At 39.0% G+C, this 19,045-nt stretch overlaps 1 protein-coding gene and 1 pseudogene across 2 annotated transcripts in view; one reads left to right on the top strand and one right to left on the bottom strand.

The window, feature by feature from the left end:
* PDZRN4 (PDZ domain containing ring finger 4) overlaps positions 1–19,045 on the bottom strand; it is a gene marked incomplete at both ends in the record, with an annotated part of 382,893 nt that overhangs the window by 250,326 nt on the left and 113,522 nt on the right. The window lies entirely within an intron of this gene.
* On the top strand, positions 6,556–6,879 carry LOC311184653 (peptidyl-prolyl cis-trans isomerase A-like; annotated as a pseudogene). Its single transcript has one exon. The product of its transcript is annotated as a peptidyl-prolyl cis-trans isomerase A-like (transcript).

The following is a 19,045-nucleotide window of genomic DNA, read 5'->3' on the forward strand; positions in this document are numbered from 1 at the left end:
CAAAGCTGCATTACATTTAAGGGGCTACCAAAGACAGACTCTTAGTATTCAAGAGCAAACAAAGCCAAAAACCAAAACATGGAAAAGATCTAAGAATAATGCAAAGGCAGCAGCAAGGTGGCCTGTGAAAGATTCTATTGTGATGGATTTGGATGGGTGAAACACTAGCAAAGCCTGTGTTATAGGTTCACAGATTCAAATGCTAATTAAGAGGCAAAGGTTTACTGGAATCTTCCAGAGAATAGGATGGCATTTGCCCAAGAGGTGTGCATAAATGAAAACAATAAAAAAGAAACTTCCAATAAAATGGCAAACACACAGCTTGTAATAGGAGCTGCTGTCAGCAACTTGGAAGTCCAGTGGAATTAGAAAGACAGGAAAATTTCACTTTGGCCAAGGTTTGTGGAATGTTTAATTGTCCAGACTTTCAGTTTGTGCCTCCATGAATATAACTAGATATGAACATTTTATCCTGGTTAAGGCAACAAAGATTCTTTGACAACCCTAATAGTGATATGAAAACAGTACAATAATGAGATCAAAACAATACAAGCATGTGCTTTCCTTCACATGTTTCTTCACAAGCTCTTTGATAGTACTTGAGGATGGTTCACATTTAGCAGTCAATGAGACAGTTTTTCTAGTGAACACTTTGAGTATAAAAGACAAGAAATAGTCCCTACATCTTTTTTCTTTAGTCAAATTGAAGGCCATACTGGGGTGTTGCTATGGAAGATGGAGTGAAGTAAGAAGGTGAACGAGATGTGATTCAACCGAAGACTAGACAAGAAGCAGAGTTGGAGGCTGGAACCTCAGGTCCAGTATACAAAAGAAGAACAATGGTCTAGGCCTTCCTGGTGATGCAGGAATTAACTATCAGTGCTATCAAGCTGTCAGTGCTATCAGTGCTATCAAGCTGCCTAAGTTCAATTCCGGCCAGGGAGCTTACCCACAGGGTGCAGCAGACCTCTCCTGTCTTGCCCGCTGCTCCACTTAGCAGTGTATTTCAGTAGAACCACATGTTCTGCTCCCCACTCTGTCTCTGTTGAATCCTCTCCCCCCACCTCTGGCCTACACCCCAGTTTTTGTATTCATAAATCAATAAAATAAATAATAAATTGAAAAAATATAAAAAAAAATAAGCAATGGTCTGAGAACCAAGTGGCAGAATCTGCTGCCAGATGCAGATGAGCAGTCATGGCATCCACTCCTCCATATGGCAACAAGAAGGTTCAGATAGGCACTGTCTGGGCTTATGGTGGGAAGGTGGAGTGAAGGATAATGAAAAGGTCTAACAGGAATGTGTGCCTTCCCAGAGGGCCCAGAGGGAGTCCCGCTCTCCTCCTCCAGGACTGCAGTATGCACCCACAAGACCTGCTCTCCTGTCTCTTAGCCCCTGATAACCATGTAACCACAGAGCAATCTCAAACCCAACAAGCACATTTTCCCACATAAGTGTCAATTCTCTCAGTTCCCAGTTAAGAACTAAGGCTGCCATGCAGTGAGATAGAGTGCAGGCTCAAGGTCTGGCGGTCAGAATGAGCCACAGTTGCTTCAAAATTTAGCTGTGTGACATTGGTGAAGTTAATGAAATTTTTGTTGTTCAACTAGTCCAATCACTACGGAAAGCTGTGTGGAGAACACTCAACTTACTAAAAATGGAGCTCCCACATGACCAAGCAATTCCACTCCTAGAAATCTACCCAAAAGACACAAAAACATTAATTTGAAAGAAAACCTGCACTCGTATGTTTATACAGCACAACTTACAATAGCTAAGATATGGAAACAACCTACATTCCCCAAAACAGATGAGTGGATCAAGAAGATGTGGTCTATATACACAATAGAATACTACTCAGCAGTCAAAAATGATAAACTCATGCCATTCACAGCAACAGGGATGGAGTTGGAAGGGATTATGCTCAGTGAAATGAGCCAGAAGGAAAAAGGAAACACATCAGATAGTTTCACTTATAAGAAGCGTATAGGGAAAATGAACAAAAAAGTCAAAATAAAGGCAGAATTTGCAGACAATCTGTAGGTCTGAGGCATACAGCAAGGGATAGGGAAGGAGAGGGAACTAAACAGGGGAGGCAAGAGCACAAGGGACTATGGTGATGGTTCACAGGAGATGGGAGATTTGTGGGATTTACACCTGAGGGGAAAAATCAAATATTATATAAAAATGAAAAAATGATGTAAGAAAATAAATAAAGCTTAATAAAAAAATAAATCTGTATTGCCTCAGTTTATGGAAATGAAAATTTTGTCAATAGTTCTTACCTCTCAATGAGTTACCATATGATTAAATTGGTACATTTGTAGAAAACATTTGAAATACCAACTTGACTCACATTCAATTCTTAACTATTTTTTTCATTGTTGTGATGGTGGTTCTTCTTATTTTTCCTTTTCTTCTTCCTCTTCTTTTTCTTTTTTTAGAGATTTATTTTTATTTATTTATACAAGCACTGGGTACAGTCAGAAGCGCAGGAGGGTGAGAGAATTCACCAGAGCCAGAGCGGTGAGCAGAGCAGGTGGAAGGACCGAAGTACACTGCTGAGGGGAGCAGCGGGCAGCAGGAGAGGTCTGCACACCATGTGGGACCCTCACCTGGTGGCCAGGGATCAAACCAGCGCTGCAGAGGCTGCAGGCAGCTTCGCAACCCAGCGCTCAACTGCTGTGCCACCAGGGAAGCCCCTTCCTCTTCTTTTTCATCATCATCTTCTAAGTATTATTGTTATTCTTAATTTTTAAAGATGTATTTATTTATGTATACAAGAACTGGGGTGTAGGCCAGAGATACAGGGGGTGAAGGATTCCCCAGAGGCAGAGTGGGGAGCAGAACAGGTGGATTGACTGAAATCCACTGGGGAGGGGAGCAGCAGGTGAGACAGAAAAGGTCCACTGTGCCACTTGGGTCATCTCCCTGGCCAGGGATTGAACTAGTGCTGCAGTAGCTACAAATTGCTTCATAGTGCTGATGTTGAACCCCTTGTGACACCAGGGAGGCCCCTCTAAGTCTTATTATTATTGGTACTAATGTTAGTATTATTTGACATGTTTCAGATCAAGGTAGTAAAGGAACTGTCCTTCTTGGCCTTACCTATTAATTTCCATGCACAGATCATTTCTTTATCTGCCTTATGCATAATTTGCTATTTCACCCTCACTACCTCTTGGTCATTTTTCTTTCATTCACAAATATATTTAGCTCTGGGCCCTGTCTTCCTTGCCATACATCATCAGCATTCTGGCTGATCCACCTAATTTACCAAACCCTCATTTTCTTGACCTTCTCCCAGATCTTGTGCTTCACAACACCTTACATACTCTTCTCAGGATCACACCTAAGAATTCATCCACAGCAGTATTTGCACCATCTGCAAATCTGAAATGCAAGCATTCCACCCTGGAATCAGTTTCCCGTATTTTTCTCTCCTTTATTCCAAAAGCACTCTCCTTAAAACATGGTCTCCGGAGCACTGAAGCCACACAATTGTCATCCTCCCTCAACTCTCTGTACTTCTCTCTGCAAAAATCAAAATTCCAGATGAACCCAGCCATCTCCTTCCTGAATAGTTGCATGAAACTGGAGAAATTATATAACCAGGCATATTGTTTTATCCAATTTCATGGGGGATTTCTTGAATGATGATCACACTGAATGCATATCATGTCTTGTGGACATATACTCTGAAAAAAAAAAAACCAAAACACTAATTTTCCCAGAAAGGCAAATAAAGGCTTTACATATACTTACTTTGAGAAATGTAAAATATCTTTTGATTTATTCTGAATTACTTTGGGTTGCTAGGTGGTATTGATTCGAATGTTCATACCCAGATCAAATAGTTATTGGCATTTCTTATGTTAATAACTATAAGAGTAGTAACTAAAATCTATGGAAGCCTACTCCAGCACACTTGGCATTTTGCTAATAGCTTACAAGCTAATGCTTCTTTCATCAACCTTATAAAATAGGTACTATTACAGTAAGCTGTGGCAAACTGTGTTTTTTTTTTCCTCTGTACCATATTTGACCTGTATACCTGCAATTTTACATGTTAAATCAGATTTTAATATTTCCAATTTTACAAGGTACAGAGAGGAGAAGTCCATTACTCCAAGCTTGTTGTCATATCCAGGTCAATATGGTTCAAGAACTGAAAATACTTAAAACTCAGAAAGTTATTTTAGCAACACTTGGTCTGTCAAGATAGTGCCTTTTGTTTTTCTTTTCTTAGAATTGGAAAGTTTGAGCAATGATAACTCGTGCATTCTACAAGGTTGGGTTATCAATGGTTCAACTCATTTGGATTTTATCTGAAAATTCTTTGTACTTTGTCAACCAGAGTAATACTCACAATGTTAATAAAAAAATGAAAGGAAAATAGTTTTTAAACAATACATAATAATCTTGAATTATTTGTACTGAAAGTCACATAACAAGGAATTTTTAAATGGTTTATCTTCTAAAGAAACCTGAAAAAGTATGTATGTATATATATATATATATATATATATATATATATAAAATTTACAATTAACCCAAGTTATGGCTTCCGAGGAAAGAATGGCCAATTGCTATCAAAATAGAATCAGGTATAAAAAATTACATTCAAGGATTTCAGGTACATCTTTAAGAGAGCTGAGCAACTGGAGTAAAAACAGTGTTTTGCTTGAGTGATAGTTTAATCTACTAAAGGATTTATTTGCATGATGATTTTATGTTATATTTTCTCATAAGTTTAATGGGGTTGAATTTGTATAAGCAACACCCAATGAAACAACATTTACTTGAAACTAGAAAAGGAATTTAATCGGCAATTAAGAATCTCATTTTGCTTGTTGTTAGTAGACACTGTTTTATTTAGCATTATTCCATGATTACATTAAAGGAAAGAAATGCACATTAACACTACATTAATACACACATTCAAGCCAAAAATGACAACAAATATATTTATTGTCAAGAGCAATATGCTGAACTGACTTTAAAAAACATGATTAAGGGATTGATTAAAAGTGACTAAGATGGCTGAATTAACTTGGCAGAAGAAAATTTCACTATCAGAGCATTTGTAAACATGTGCTCGGAAAAATATATGCCTTTGATGAATTTTTTTAGATGCATATGAAGAAAATTAAGTGTACATGCATATATTAAGTCTTAGCCTACACTGTGTGGGTATTAAAGCTGGTTTTAGTTATGGAAGAGGACATTGGAAACATATTCCTTTATTAAATACAGCGTAACCTACTTTGGGAGGATGGATATACAAAACATAGACAACTAAGATTCCTTTAAGTAAGGTTCCTGAGCCTTCCTGGTGGAGCAGGGGTTAGTCTCAGCACCATCAGGCTATCACCAGTAACTGTGGCCTGAGTTCGACCGCCAGCCAGGGAGCTGACCCACGTAGTGAGCAACAGACCTCTCCTGTCTCGCCCACTGCTTCCCTCAGCTGTGTTTCAGTAGCTCTGCCTGTTCTGCTCCCCAGTCTGTCTCTGGGGAATCCTCTCACCCCCTCCCACCTCTGGCCTATACCCCAGTTCTTGTATGCATAAATAAATAAAAATAAATCTTTTTTTTTTAAAGAGAGGTTCCCATCTCTGAAACTTTCTAAATTAATGATCATCAACTACCAAATAAATAGCAGATGATGTTATCAAAAATATATAGTATGATTTCCTTAAATTAAATAAAGGGGGGGGCACGGAGCAAGACCAATTGCTAAAAGGAAAATAATCTCAAACTCATCAAGGTGATTCCTCTGTTTTACTGTATCCAAATTGGTTCAAGTTAATCACCCCATTAGTGCACATGAGTCTGTTCCTTGGAATATTGCTGATGACACTGTCTGTCTTCACCTGCTAACCACACAAGGTCAGAAATCAGAAGTTTGACTTCCTATAACAAAATCCATTTGGCTCTGCCTACACGCTCCCCATGATGGTCGTCTGTCTTCCTGGCTCTCCCAAGACTCCTAAGAGATGTCTGTCTGGAGTCTCAGCTACATTTTACCCTGTCCTAGAGAAAATATTGGTACATGGAAATTATAAGTTTATCAATGAAAGCTGCCCTGTTTTCTGTGCTTAAGCTCCTGGAAATAACAGGAACATATCTTTTTAGAGGTGACCCAGGCAGGTCTATGTGGATTTTTGACAATTCATCTTTTAAAGCTGAGTGGTGTTCTTTACAACTCTCCAAATCTTTAGTTTTATATTTTGAAATGTTTATTTATGTATGTGATTGGATATATATGCAAATGATATATTTCAATACACTTTCCTGAACACATTTTAACTATTACAAAACCATCAAACGTCGAGTCTTACAGACACCACCACCCCAGACCGCCCACCTTGGGCAGCCACGGTGAACCCCACAGCGCTCTTCCACATCTCTCCGAGGAGCCGCGGGCTGGCTCTCCTTGGAACTGTTGGCAGACAAAGTTTCAAAGACAGCAGAAAACTTTCATTCTCTGAGCACTGGGGAAAATGGACTTGGCTATCAAGGTTGCTGCTTTCACAGATTTTATCCCAGTATTTATGCGCCAGTGGGGTGCCTTCACACACCATAATGGCACTGGCGCAAATCCATCTATGGGACGATATTAGATGATGAGAATTTCATCCTGAAGCACACAGGTCCTGAAATCTTGTCAATGGCAAATACTGGCCCCAATACAAACAAATGGTTCCCAGTTTCTCATCTGCACAGCCAAGTCTGAGTGGTTGGGTGGAAAGCATCCCTTTCTTTGGAAGGGGGAAGGCGGGCAGGAACATTGTAGAAGCCATGAGGTTTTGGGTCTGGAATGGCAAGATCAGCAGGAAATCACCATTGCCAATTGTGGACAAATCTTACAGATCTGACTTCTATTTTATCTTAGCCTACAGAACATGCCTGCAACTTAGGAGAGCAGCCCTCTATCCTCATCTGCTTGAAATAACCTATCGTTGTTATGCTCTCCCTACAGATATTTGGGTTTCATATTTTCCTTATTCCCTTCCAAGTCTAGCTGGATTACAGAGTTAAGTTTAGAATTATGAAATAAATAATAAGCAACAACGAAACAAAAATCCACAAAACCATCACATGTCAAGGGATACAAACCAATTTTACTCTGCATTTTGTATAATACTAATAGGTCTGATAAAAGATTGAAAACAGCTATATTTATAACTGGAAATATTATATACTTTTAGGTTTATTTTCCAGTGTTCCTTTATGCATAGTTAATACAGTTGGATAACTTGTCTTTCTATCATCTGAGCCAGTTTAAATGAAGTTGGATCTGTAATCATATTTACCAGATTTTTTAATATTTGATTCATTTAGTATATTTCTGTTAATATCAGAAAATAAGATGCTATTGTTATTTTAGGAAGCTTAAACCAATATATGTGAATACATAGCTATATGTAGAGAAGTGAATATGCAAAATTTCTCATATATACTGATATACATATATGCATATTCATATGGCATATTCATATATATAATGCACATACAGATGAAGTTTAATATTAATTTATAATCCAGTTATAAACCATGTGATTTTCATTTTCAAAGAGGTACGACTCTACCAACAGGAAGCTAAAAGAGTAGCCATTTCAAACTAAACCCCTGACCTAATCTGTTCTACCCTTGCTTCTGGGACATGCTAGAACCCACAGGTTTTTAACCTGTTTACCCCTCTTCTTCACAAGCTGAACAAAGATTTTATTCAAATTGAACAGGCCGCTCAGTTTGATTGATGTTCCCAGTCACCACCGCTTCCCCAAAATGAAAGCAGCAGAAATCAAGGAGTACACTCTAACAGGGATAAGCCTGCCATTTAGATTTCAACAAATATGCTGGAGTTCAAATATCTCAAAGAGAGGGGATTTCACAAAGAAGTAATACCAAGCATGCAGAAAACGAGCTGTGCCTTAGAACCATGGAATAAGTGCAAAAGGAAGAAGCCTACCAGAGGGTACATGCAGGTTTTCTGCCAATCATTACCAGCTGAAGAAGAGAAAGGGATGCTAAGATTAGACAGAGATTTAAGATGGCCCGAACAAGGCAAGAGCAATGTGCACCTAACACCCCAATTTAGCAAAGTAGAATATACACTAAAATTGGATAGAAGAAAAAGTCTTTTCCTTCCTAGAAGGAAAGCTGGGAAAATAAAAATAAAGTGGCATTGCACTTTCAAGTGAAATAGAAATTTTAAATGACCAAGTAGTCTTGGAGAAAAACTGATTGAAAAGATGGGGAGAGAAATAATTCAATCCAGACACTCAGAGTCAAATACTAAACCATTGCATCTCATTTACTTTCACTTTCCTCAGTATAGTTGCAATTTAATTAGTGCTATTTGTCCATGTACTTGATTAGTACCTGATTATCTTAAGTTATATATTATATAATGTCATCCATTTTGACAAATGCTAGTCTTTCTTTAAAATGTTCAATTATGGACCTCCCTGGTGGCCTAGGGGTTAAGTCTCAGTGATCTCACTCCTGTGGCCTAAGTTGAAGGGAGCTCAGGGCACTGACCCACATGGCACGGCAGACCTCTCCTGTCTCCGCCCTTTGCTCCCCTCAACAGTGGATTTCAGTCAATCTGCCTGTTCTGCCCCCTACTCTGTTTCTGGTGAATCCTCTCACCCCACACACCTCTGGCCTACACCCCAGTTCTTCTATGCAAAAAAAAAAAAATCAAGAAAGAAAGAAAAAAAAGAAACTCTAAAATCTGGGTCTTTAGTTCTGGACATGGCCCTGATTAACCTTCTCCCTTTTGATAGGCATTTGTTGAGAAGACTTTCCAAATGCTGGTCTTTTTTATAGTACGGCTCAGCACATCTTATTTCCTCAGTGATTTGTTATTATATATATATTTAATTATTATGCTGTTCCTGAGGAGTCAAAGAAAACAATATGCATAAAGATATTCTAATCATTGATGCATACAAACTAATTTTGGTTTATTCAACTTTCAGAAAAATTCCTAAACTACTCCATGACATTGATACAAATAACTCACATAGAAATGTTAATTTCTAGCACAAGTTTTACTATTTTTTTGAAATAATTATTTCAATGCCATTGAGCCATCACATAATGGTAATATTTTTTAAGATTTATTTATTTATTTAATACAAGAACTGGGGTACTGGCCAGATGTGTGAGAGGGTGAGAGGATTCACCAGAGACAGAGTGGGGAACAGAACAGGCAGACTGACGAAATACACTGCTGAGGGGAGAAATGGGTAAATCAGGAGAGGTCTACTATCACATGTGGGTTGCTCCCTGGCTGGCCGGGGATCAAACTCCTGCTGCAGAGGCTGCCGATTGCTTCATACTGTGGTGCTTAACCCCTTGCGCCATCAGGGAGGCCCTCACTTTAAAGGCAAATATTTGTTCTGCTGTATTAATTTATACCATAGACACATTGGAGGTGAATCTATAGAGTGGTGTTATCTAAATAGAAATAATAGGCCTCCTAGTGGTGCAGGGGTTAAAGCCTCAGCACTATCAAGCTACCTCCAGCCACTGTGGCATGAGTTCCATCCCCCGGCCAGGGAGCTGACCCACATAGCTCAGCAGACCTCTCCTGTCTCACCAGCTGCTCCCCTCACCAGGGTATTTCAGTGGATCTGCCTGTTCTGCTCTCTATTCTGTCTCTGGTGAATCCTCTCACCCCCCACACCTCTGGCCTGCACCTCCTGTTCTTGTATGCATAAATAAATTAAAATAAATCTTTAAAAAACAAATAGAAATAATAAACACAGGTGAGAGTTACATAAGTAATTTCAATGTTAGTTTTTCTAGTTTTCACATTAAAAGAGAGGAACAAGTAGAATTAATTCTAATAATGATTTTTATTTAAGCAATATTTTCTTTCCAGATGTAGTGAGCTATAAATAGCATAATGATTAAAGAAATAATTAAGAACTTGCTGGTTCTTGCAAAATCCCATGCAGAGGAATGAAAGAAGGAATAAATAGATCATTTTTATTTAGAAACAACTTCTATTCAAGCAATCTTTCTATGTCACGGTGTATTATGAAACCACATTGAAAATATCAACTGGAACAAAAAACCTTTAGCATATATTACTGAAAGTGCGGTCTAATATAAATGATTCATGGAAGTTCAATTATAAGAATATTAATGTGTAAAATTCTAAACACCTAGAATTCAAAAGAAATAAACCTAAGCAGTTTTACTGAAGAGTCATTCAGCTAAATTTTTTACAAATTTTTTGCACAGAAGAATTGAGGTGCAGACCAGAGGTGCAGGGGTGGTGAGAGGATTCACCAGAGACAGAGTGGGGAGCAGAGCAGGTGCATTTTACTGAAAAACACTCCTAAGGGGAGCAGCAGGAGAGACAGAAGAGGTCTGCAGTACCCTATGTGGGTGATGTCCTTGGCTGGGGATCCAAATTAGGCCATGGTGGTGATAGCACTGAGACTTAACCCTTAGGCCACCAGGGAGGCAGCTAAATATTTAGACAATATCTTCATAACGGGCTTTCTGTTTGAAAATAATAATACCATATTATGCCCTGGGTTATCTTGTCATATAGAGCATTAAAGTTTTAGAAAATTAATATAAATCACATCTCTATGAGAAACTACTTTCAGTAATATATATCACCATAAAATATACAAATAATTTAAACTATTTTATAAGTCATTATTAGAAAAGAACAATTAAAATGTTTAAACTATAGCATTCATCACCATGTTAGTACATAATTTTTGGGCAACAGATAATTTTATGACTGGTCTAAAGTATAATATTTCAATTTGTATGAAAATTTATCCTACTCTTCTTACTCTATAGCTTGGTTATGATTATTTCTTGCTTTTATTTATCTGAACAATAAGAAGACATATCTTTTCATCTGGCAAAAATATTACTTTTTCATCTTCTGTTTACCTTAGGAATATTCAATTTCAATAGTTTCATTACTTTTAGACTTTATTCTATTTTATTGTTCTTTTATAATAAGCTTTTTTAGATGCCTATCAAGCTCAACTAAAGGTCTTATGTAAATTTCAAGAATGGGGTCAAAACTTTCATAGAATACCAAGAAGCTAAAATATTTGTATTTTTAAAATTGTCTTTGATCTTTCATTCCAAGAACAATGAGGAATTATTTTATGTAGATGATTCCTTTAAGGCTTACTCTATCCATCCATAGAAGATTCTTCTAGCATAGCACTGCTGTTGGTCTGAAGCGTTAACTGAATTGCAAACCTTGAGGGTAACGTATAGAGCTTTATCCTGCTGAGCTTATTTAGAAATGCAATATTTTGATAAGATTCAGAAAGTCCTAAACAAAAATAATGCAACCATTAATCTAGTCACCTTCATCACCCATCAGACAGTGTGTTGGGGAAACACATTTCTTTACTGAATCAAACTTATTTACTTTGTGCCATATTTTTCATTATCCTGGCAATGCAGTAGATGACTATTTTCAAGATTTAAAAAATAACCTTTTTTCATGATTTATAAAGAAAAGAGAAAGAAAATGATAAGAGTCATGGCCACTTTAAGGATTTTTCTAGTGACTTAAATAAAGTAAAAATTTTCAGCATTAACTGCATGTATTTCATGAATGCATTCATTGCACAAAATAAGCTCTAGTTATGCATTTTGAAGTACAATTAAAATGAGTCTAAACGTGCCCAACATACAGTCTTTAAAATAGAATTACAAATATTTTTGGTCAATGGCACCACTGGTAGGCCCATCTTTATGGTGTGTCATGAACAACCAGTTCTCAATATATAAATTCAGATACCCTTATAGGATGAAGAGGCAGTTCTATTGATTTATAACCACATGAAAATAAATGATAAGCTCCCCACAAGAAATCCTAATATAATTACTCAAATTAAAAATTTATGATAATGCTAAAATATTCTTGATGGTGAGACCAACCTAATTCAAGGAAATTAAGGCTAATATGTCACATTTATACATATGAAACAGGATACCTATTAAAATGATTGAACCAGGGCCTCCCCGGTGGTGCAAGGGGTTAAGCCACAACCTATGAAGCTATCCATAGCCACTGCAGCATGAGTTTGATTCCCAGCCAGGGAGCTACCTACATAGCACAGCAGACCTCTCCTGACTGGCCGCTGCTCCCCTCAGCAGTGTATTTTAGTCAATCTGCCTGTTCTGCTCCTCGCTCTGTCTCTGGTAAATCCTCTCATCCCCACACCTCTGTACGTATAAATAATTCTTGTATGTATTCTTAAATTCTTATATGTATAAATAAATAAATCTTTAAAAAATAAATAAAATGATTGAACCAGATTAAATTCCAATAACAACAAATAAAAGCCCTAAAACAGTAAATAGGCAAATAAAACAAAACAATAAATGTTTCCCAGTTAGCTGAGTAAACAGACCACTAAATGAACTGTGAATTTAACTTGGATTTTTAAGAATGAAGGCAAAGGAAATTCAGATGAGGTAGTTTTTATCTTGAGTATACACGAAATATGTTTCTAGAAAATGTCTCCTGGGAATAATACCACAAAGGAGATTTCCATGTGTGAAGAACAATGAGCTTTTGCAGTATTTTAAATTATAAAACCTTTGGACCCAGAGATAATCTGAACATGATTCTAAAGTAAGGAGCAGAAAATGTCCCACTAAATCAGAACTCGGGCTCACTCTTTCTGATGAGGACCTAATTTGGGGAGAACAGATGGAAAACTCAAATACCTGAGGGCGATTTATTGTTTATCTGCATAGTCCAGCATTATGACATAATAAGCAGCAGATCCTTTGTTTTCCAAAGTTGCCCCCGAGAAGGGTTTGCTGTGTTTGGTTCATTTGGATTTTCTAGCATGTGAGAAAAAAAATCTTAGAAACCCATGCTGCAAAGCAAAGAGGACTTTTTATATTTAAATGTTTGGGGAGGATTATAATTCAAACTTAAAAATGTTCAATATATAATTCTTTTTATTACAGAAGTGATATAATGACTGTAGAATTGCCTGACAAGCAAGCAAGAACGTTAAAAATCACATATAATTGTATTTAAAGATAATTTAAAATTTTTCATATGATATCTTCTTGGCATCTTTATAATTACAAGATTATTTAGTCTAATGAACTTCACTCATATAGTCTAATGAATTTCAATTCACAGATTGTCATTAAAAGGGAGAGAGCAGATCTCTCCTTTGTGTTGTCACTTCCTACTTAAAATCAATGAATTTGCTGAGATTCAGATTCAGTCTTAAGAAATCTTACTGAGTCAGCTATCTCCCTACTAACATCTGCTTGTCTCTGATTTCAGGACAGCCTGAGGTCAGCAGAAAATAAGCAGGTCTCCCTTTTGACCAGGTGCCCAACCATTGGTTGCTTTCAAGGAAAACAAAACCTGATAAGGAGACACCTCAAGGCCAAGTGCATGAGTGGTGTTTTGCCTAAATGAGCTTCTCCATCCCCTCCACATCCCTGAAAACAAAGCTTTTCCTGAATATTTAAGATATAAAACTCATAATTGTAACTGAGTTTACAGCATCAAGAAATCTGAATATTTATTGATAGAGGGAATGAAAAAATTAGGGTGACTTCTATGGGCAACCACAGTGCAGCACCCACTGTATCTGCCTTTGCTCAGTATCTGCCTTTGCTCCAGTGGCCCTGCTGAAGAAATGGGAGCAACCACCCAGGTCTGGGATCCAGCAGCACCTCAGGATCCCCTCTGAGCCACAGGAAGTGAGAAGTGGTTGGGCAAGACCACCAGGGAGTACCTGGAAAAAGACCAAAGCCCTAGCACTGAAATTATGTTCTCTACCTCAGACCCTAAGTGGGACTGTTATGAAAATGGTTAACAGCAGGCACCAGGAAGGCAGCTGCATGACAGGCAAGCAGGACTGCTGCAAGTCCAGGAGGCAGAATAAATGCCTAAGGACATGCAAAAGCACAGTCCAAAGCCATGCTTCACAGCTGCCAGTTGCTGGGAAGCAACAGGAGGGGCTGATGTGAGGCAAGTGTCAGAGAGAAAGAGAGGAGCTTTTTTGCAGAAAAGGGTCTGGCATTTGGGAGCATGCTATGAGCACAGGGCTCGCACGCCTAGAAATTTGGACACCCAAGCTGAAAAGCTGGAGCTCACAGGGTGCATGTACCTCTAAGTATGGATGCCCAGGCTGAGAAATTATTACAAGAGAGATAAAGGAGAGAGAGAGAATAGAAATCAGAGAGAAGCCAGAGGGAGTGCAGGGACCCCTGCCCCCTGCCTGCTGGTCTGCCTGTGTATGAAAAGCAGGGGGCTGCCTATAGACTTTAGTAGGGTTGCAGGTAAGATGGGTTGTTTTTACCTGAATGTATATTTAATAATTGCCTTCTGCCTCAGTTTCCCTCTCTGAATGAACCATCGTGTCCCATCTGAGAAAAAACGCCTACACATTAAACTCTCCCTGACTAAGGACATGATGGGCTGGCAGTTTATGGGAGAGTCTGGATGCTCATAGGATTGTGTTTGGTTGGGAAAAGGAAAGAGAACTGTGTGAAGGAGTTGGGGAAAGACAGCTGCTGTGGGCACGGAAGGGGCACGGTGGCTTGGCTGCAGTGACTGGAGCAAGTGGTTTGTGCAATGTGGTGAGGAAAGAATGAAGCATGGTGACCTGAGACAAGCAGCCTGGGGATCACAGTGACAACCTTTTGCTCAGTTCCTGCTATGCAACTTGGTCCCTGCTACAGACCTTTCTTCATGTTGTACCGCTGTTAAGCAGAATGGACCTGGAGGGGTCCCGTGACTACTGACCCTTTACTCATTCCTTGGTACGCAACTATACGACTCCCCTCTTGGTATGAAGCCACGTCATATCTGAACATATGCAGTTGCGAATGCAAACTTACCCAGAACCTTGTAGAAACCAAAAGTGCACATAAACACTGCAAGTACGTATAAGCACTGACCTCCTGCAAACGGGGCTCAGCCGTTGGATGCGAATCCACTGAGTCAGCACCACTGCTTTAAACCTGCTTCTTGTTAGGCCTGGTGTCCAAGTTTCCTTTGTGCCATATAAAAGGAACACTGTTCATGCATATAAGGAAAATGCAGTGGCGCAGGCTCTTGTTTCACCTCCTGCTGCCAGCCTCTAAGGCCTCAACCTGCAGCCTTGCTTTCCTCCCATGTTTCATCATCCACATGTGATAATGTGTTATGCAAAAAGCATTTGGGAGCATGCTATGAGCACAGGGATCGCACGCCTAGAAATTTGGACACCCAGGCTGAAAAGCTGGAGCACACAGGGTGCATGTACCTCTAAGTATGGATGCCCAGGCTGAGAGATTATTACAAGAGAGATAAAGGAGAGAGAGAGAATACAAGTCAGAGAGAAGCCAGAGGGAGTGCAGAGACCCCTGCCCCCTGCCTGCTGGTCTGCCTGTGTATCTAGTCCCCTGTTCTAGCATTAAAGCCTTGTCTAATCTACCCAAAGGCTCCAGTTTGCCTGAGTCAGTTTGCCTGAGTCAACGATGAATCTATCTACCCCGTGCCTGGTTGCATTCCTACAATGAGATACGTGACCACCATCTCTGAGAAGACAGGCCTAGTTCAGTGCATACAGCAAATCACAGGCCCCTCTTCTCCTGTCCTCTGTAGCCAACCCACCTGGCACTAGCACTCAGGGTGTTCGTCATCATAGCCTCCACTGGAGGGTGTGAAGGCATCAAAGAGAGCTGGAGCAGCAAAATGCACTTAACCCGTCCAATACCTCTCTGTGGACAGTTAGAGGAAGAGATTTAGAATGAGGCTGAAGTCTTATGTAAATGGTGGGGAGCAGCTGGAAGAAGTGTCATCACTTAGGCATTCATGCAATGTGATCTCATTTGATTTCATAGATGGGCAAGGCTAGGGCAGGCATTCAAGTTCTATGTAAAAATTCAATGCTTCTTGTAAGTTGTTCTTCTTCTGAGTTGTTCTGAGACATTAAATTATAGGACCTACATAATAGGGTATAACCCACGTTCTGCATAAAAATGTTATTTAGTATTTTCCCAGAAGCAACGTGCAAGGAACGTCACTGGAATTTTTAATCTTCACTACTTACGTTACAAATTATTAAAGAATGATTATTGATGTCACTGATGTAAATTTCTACCCAGCATTGCGTAACTGTAAGTGATAAAATCAGAATAATAATAAGACTTCCCACCCAGAGCTTTCACCTTTTTCTGTTCCTCCCCCCATCTCTCAATTACACCTATAATTCTCAAGTGGAAGTGGGGGTAATGAAAGAAGTCATCGGAATCTGGGTTACATAGTTTGAGAAAACATAAACAATATATTCACTGTTTTCATCATACATCCCACAGAAAGTAAAACTTGATACAAATGCTCTTGGCATGTGGGGCTCAAGACCGAGAAATCAAGCAAAACTGGAGGGCCACATGGCTATGAACACTCATGTCACCACCGGACTTCCCATGGGACCACACACAGAGCTCCGCCCAGACCCCAAAATGCTGATTTACATTTCTCTTCAGTGCTGGGATCATGGGCAATTTTAATTTCCTTCGTTTTTTCCCCAACTTAAACAATGAATTTGCACTCCTGTGTAATCATAAACAGTTATTAAATGCGGTCTGATTTATATATTTAATACATGTATTATAAGATAGAAATGACTTTTTGGTTGCGTACTCATTTTGAAAAATGCAGTAAATAGAAGTATGTATAGGAAATGACATAAATGTGTAACAATAAAGGAAAATACAGAAATCTTGTTCATTTGAATTGTCCTTTGGAAACTTACCTAAATCTAGGTTTAAAATAAGCCATCTAAACAATACTGTTCCTGCTGTTAGATTTCCTTTAGAATTGTTCTTTAATGTGGTATTTAATAATGATTTATTAAACAAGAAATTCTATTTTATTTATTTTTTAAATTTTTAAATTATTTTTTGTATGTGTGTATGTGTAGAAGAACTGGGGTATAGGCAGAGGTGTTGGGGGGTGAGAGGATTCCCCAAAGAGAGTGGGGAGCAGAACAGGTGGACTAACTGAAATCCACTGCTAAGGGGAACAGTGGGTGACACAGGAGAGGTCTGCTGTGCCCTATATGGGTCAGCTCCCTGGCCGGGGATCAAACTCAGGCCATAGTGGTGGTATTGTTGACACTTAATCTCTAGGCCACCAGGGAGGCCCTAAGCAAGCAATTTTAATAAAATAAATTTATGAATAATCCATTGTTTTAAGGGGCAGGACAAAGGAGGGGTGAAGGGCTATACCGCCCTCAGTGGGGAACAACAAAATTACCTGTAGAGGTTTATCAACTCATCAACCTGCATGAACATCTTCTTCCACCTATTATTGCCTTTTTTCAGATTCATAAAAATCAGTGGTTAAAATGGGAAATGTAGCTGAATGTCACTCTGAGAATGAGTCACTGTTCTTGAGGCTGTGTCACTTCTACATGTGGGTGGAAGTGAAAACAAGAGGATGTACCGGCCGAGACAAGTCTCTGTGTCGCTGTTCAAAGGTTCAACCTGAAAAAGCATTTGTTGGTCAACTAAGGACAAGACTCACAATTCTTGGACTTTTTTTTTCTTTTGTTTCTTCTACTTTGCTTTGCTTTTAACCTTACAGAGGAAAACCTCCGGCCCCTCACAACCCATGCCCAGTGCCCCCCAACCCCTGCAAAACATTGAAGAGTGGTGTTGGGTATTGGGTGGTTAAAAACTTTAGAAAGCTAGATCATTGCTTCTGCTTTTGCCCATATATGTTGGTATAAGAGAGCACACAGTTAAGAGACCCCAAAAAGGATTTATGAGATGAAGCCCAGTATTTCTGGTAAGCATTATATAAATCTTACTGAGTAACTAAAGGTATCAGATGATACTACCAAACCTGAAAGCCTGAATGCCACATCGAAGAAGGTTCCAATCTCTTTTGTGAGAACAATGGGTTAAATTATTTAAAACTCTAAAAAGTGGACCTCCCTGGGGTACTAGGGGTTAAGTCTCAATGCTATCACCACCATGGCCTGAGTTCAATCCCTGGCCAGGGAGCTGACCCACATGGCACAGCAGACCTCTCCTATCTCGCCCGCTGCTCCCCTCAGCAGTGGATTCAGAGATCCACCTGCTCCACACCCTGTCTCTGATGAATCCTCTCAACCCCCACATCTCTGGCCTACACCCCATCTCTTCTACATACACACAAAAAATACTAACAACTTATATAAAGGTAAATTATTAGAGATCTTATGAGTCAAATGGATACAGGAGTTCCTGTGATTCCATCATTTTAGTTGATGCCTTATAATTGAAATACTCTTGAAATTGACATTTGTATTATTTTCACAAGTTAACATAGAGATTATTTAGATATAGTCTATCCTTGTAGGATATTCTCTGCATTGCACTACAGTTGGTTTATATGACCTTTTCTTCTTATAGTCACACAGGTCTGAGAATTTCTTCTGAAGTTTTCCAGATTATTTTCATGATGACTATGTAGAAAGGAGAGCACCTTTCACATAATTAAGAAAAGGCGACTATCTTGCTGCTTATTACCTTACCTTGATATTAATACACACTTCACTCTTACCCAAGATTATTATTTATATTGACTTGCTCTCTAATCCAGAGGGAACAGTAATTGAATACCAGAAACAATATAGTAATGGATTCATATGCCTAGGCGAGAATATTGGAAGGAAAACATTCTAATCTGAGTAAACAATTTTCCTATGAAAAAGGAAAATTGATTACAGTTCTACCTATTTTTAGGGTTCCAAGAATGAAAATATGTTATTTTGAAGCTCATTTCTGAAGGATTTGCCTCTCTCCCTGGACACCTCGCCACACCTCACTTCATAAGTCACTTGCTGTCTAGCCCACATTCAAGGTTCACTCTGAAAAGATTACATTCACGGGGTCGCTGAGAGAGAAGTTGGGGGCAGGAGCTTTCAGACTGGAGAATGAAGCTTTGATTTATGTTGGATTGCAAATGTAAGTTCTAACCAGAACTTTTATGCCTTTTCAATCTGAAAAGCAAGAACAACC

Source organism: Talpa europaea, assembly GCF_964194135.1.
Source record: "Talpa europaea genome assembly, chromosome: 15".
Taxonomy (NCBI): domain Eukaryota; kingdom Metazoa; phylum Chordata; class Mammalia; order Eulipotyphla; family Talpidae; genus Talpa; species Talpa europaea.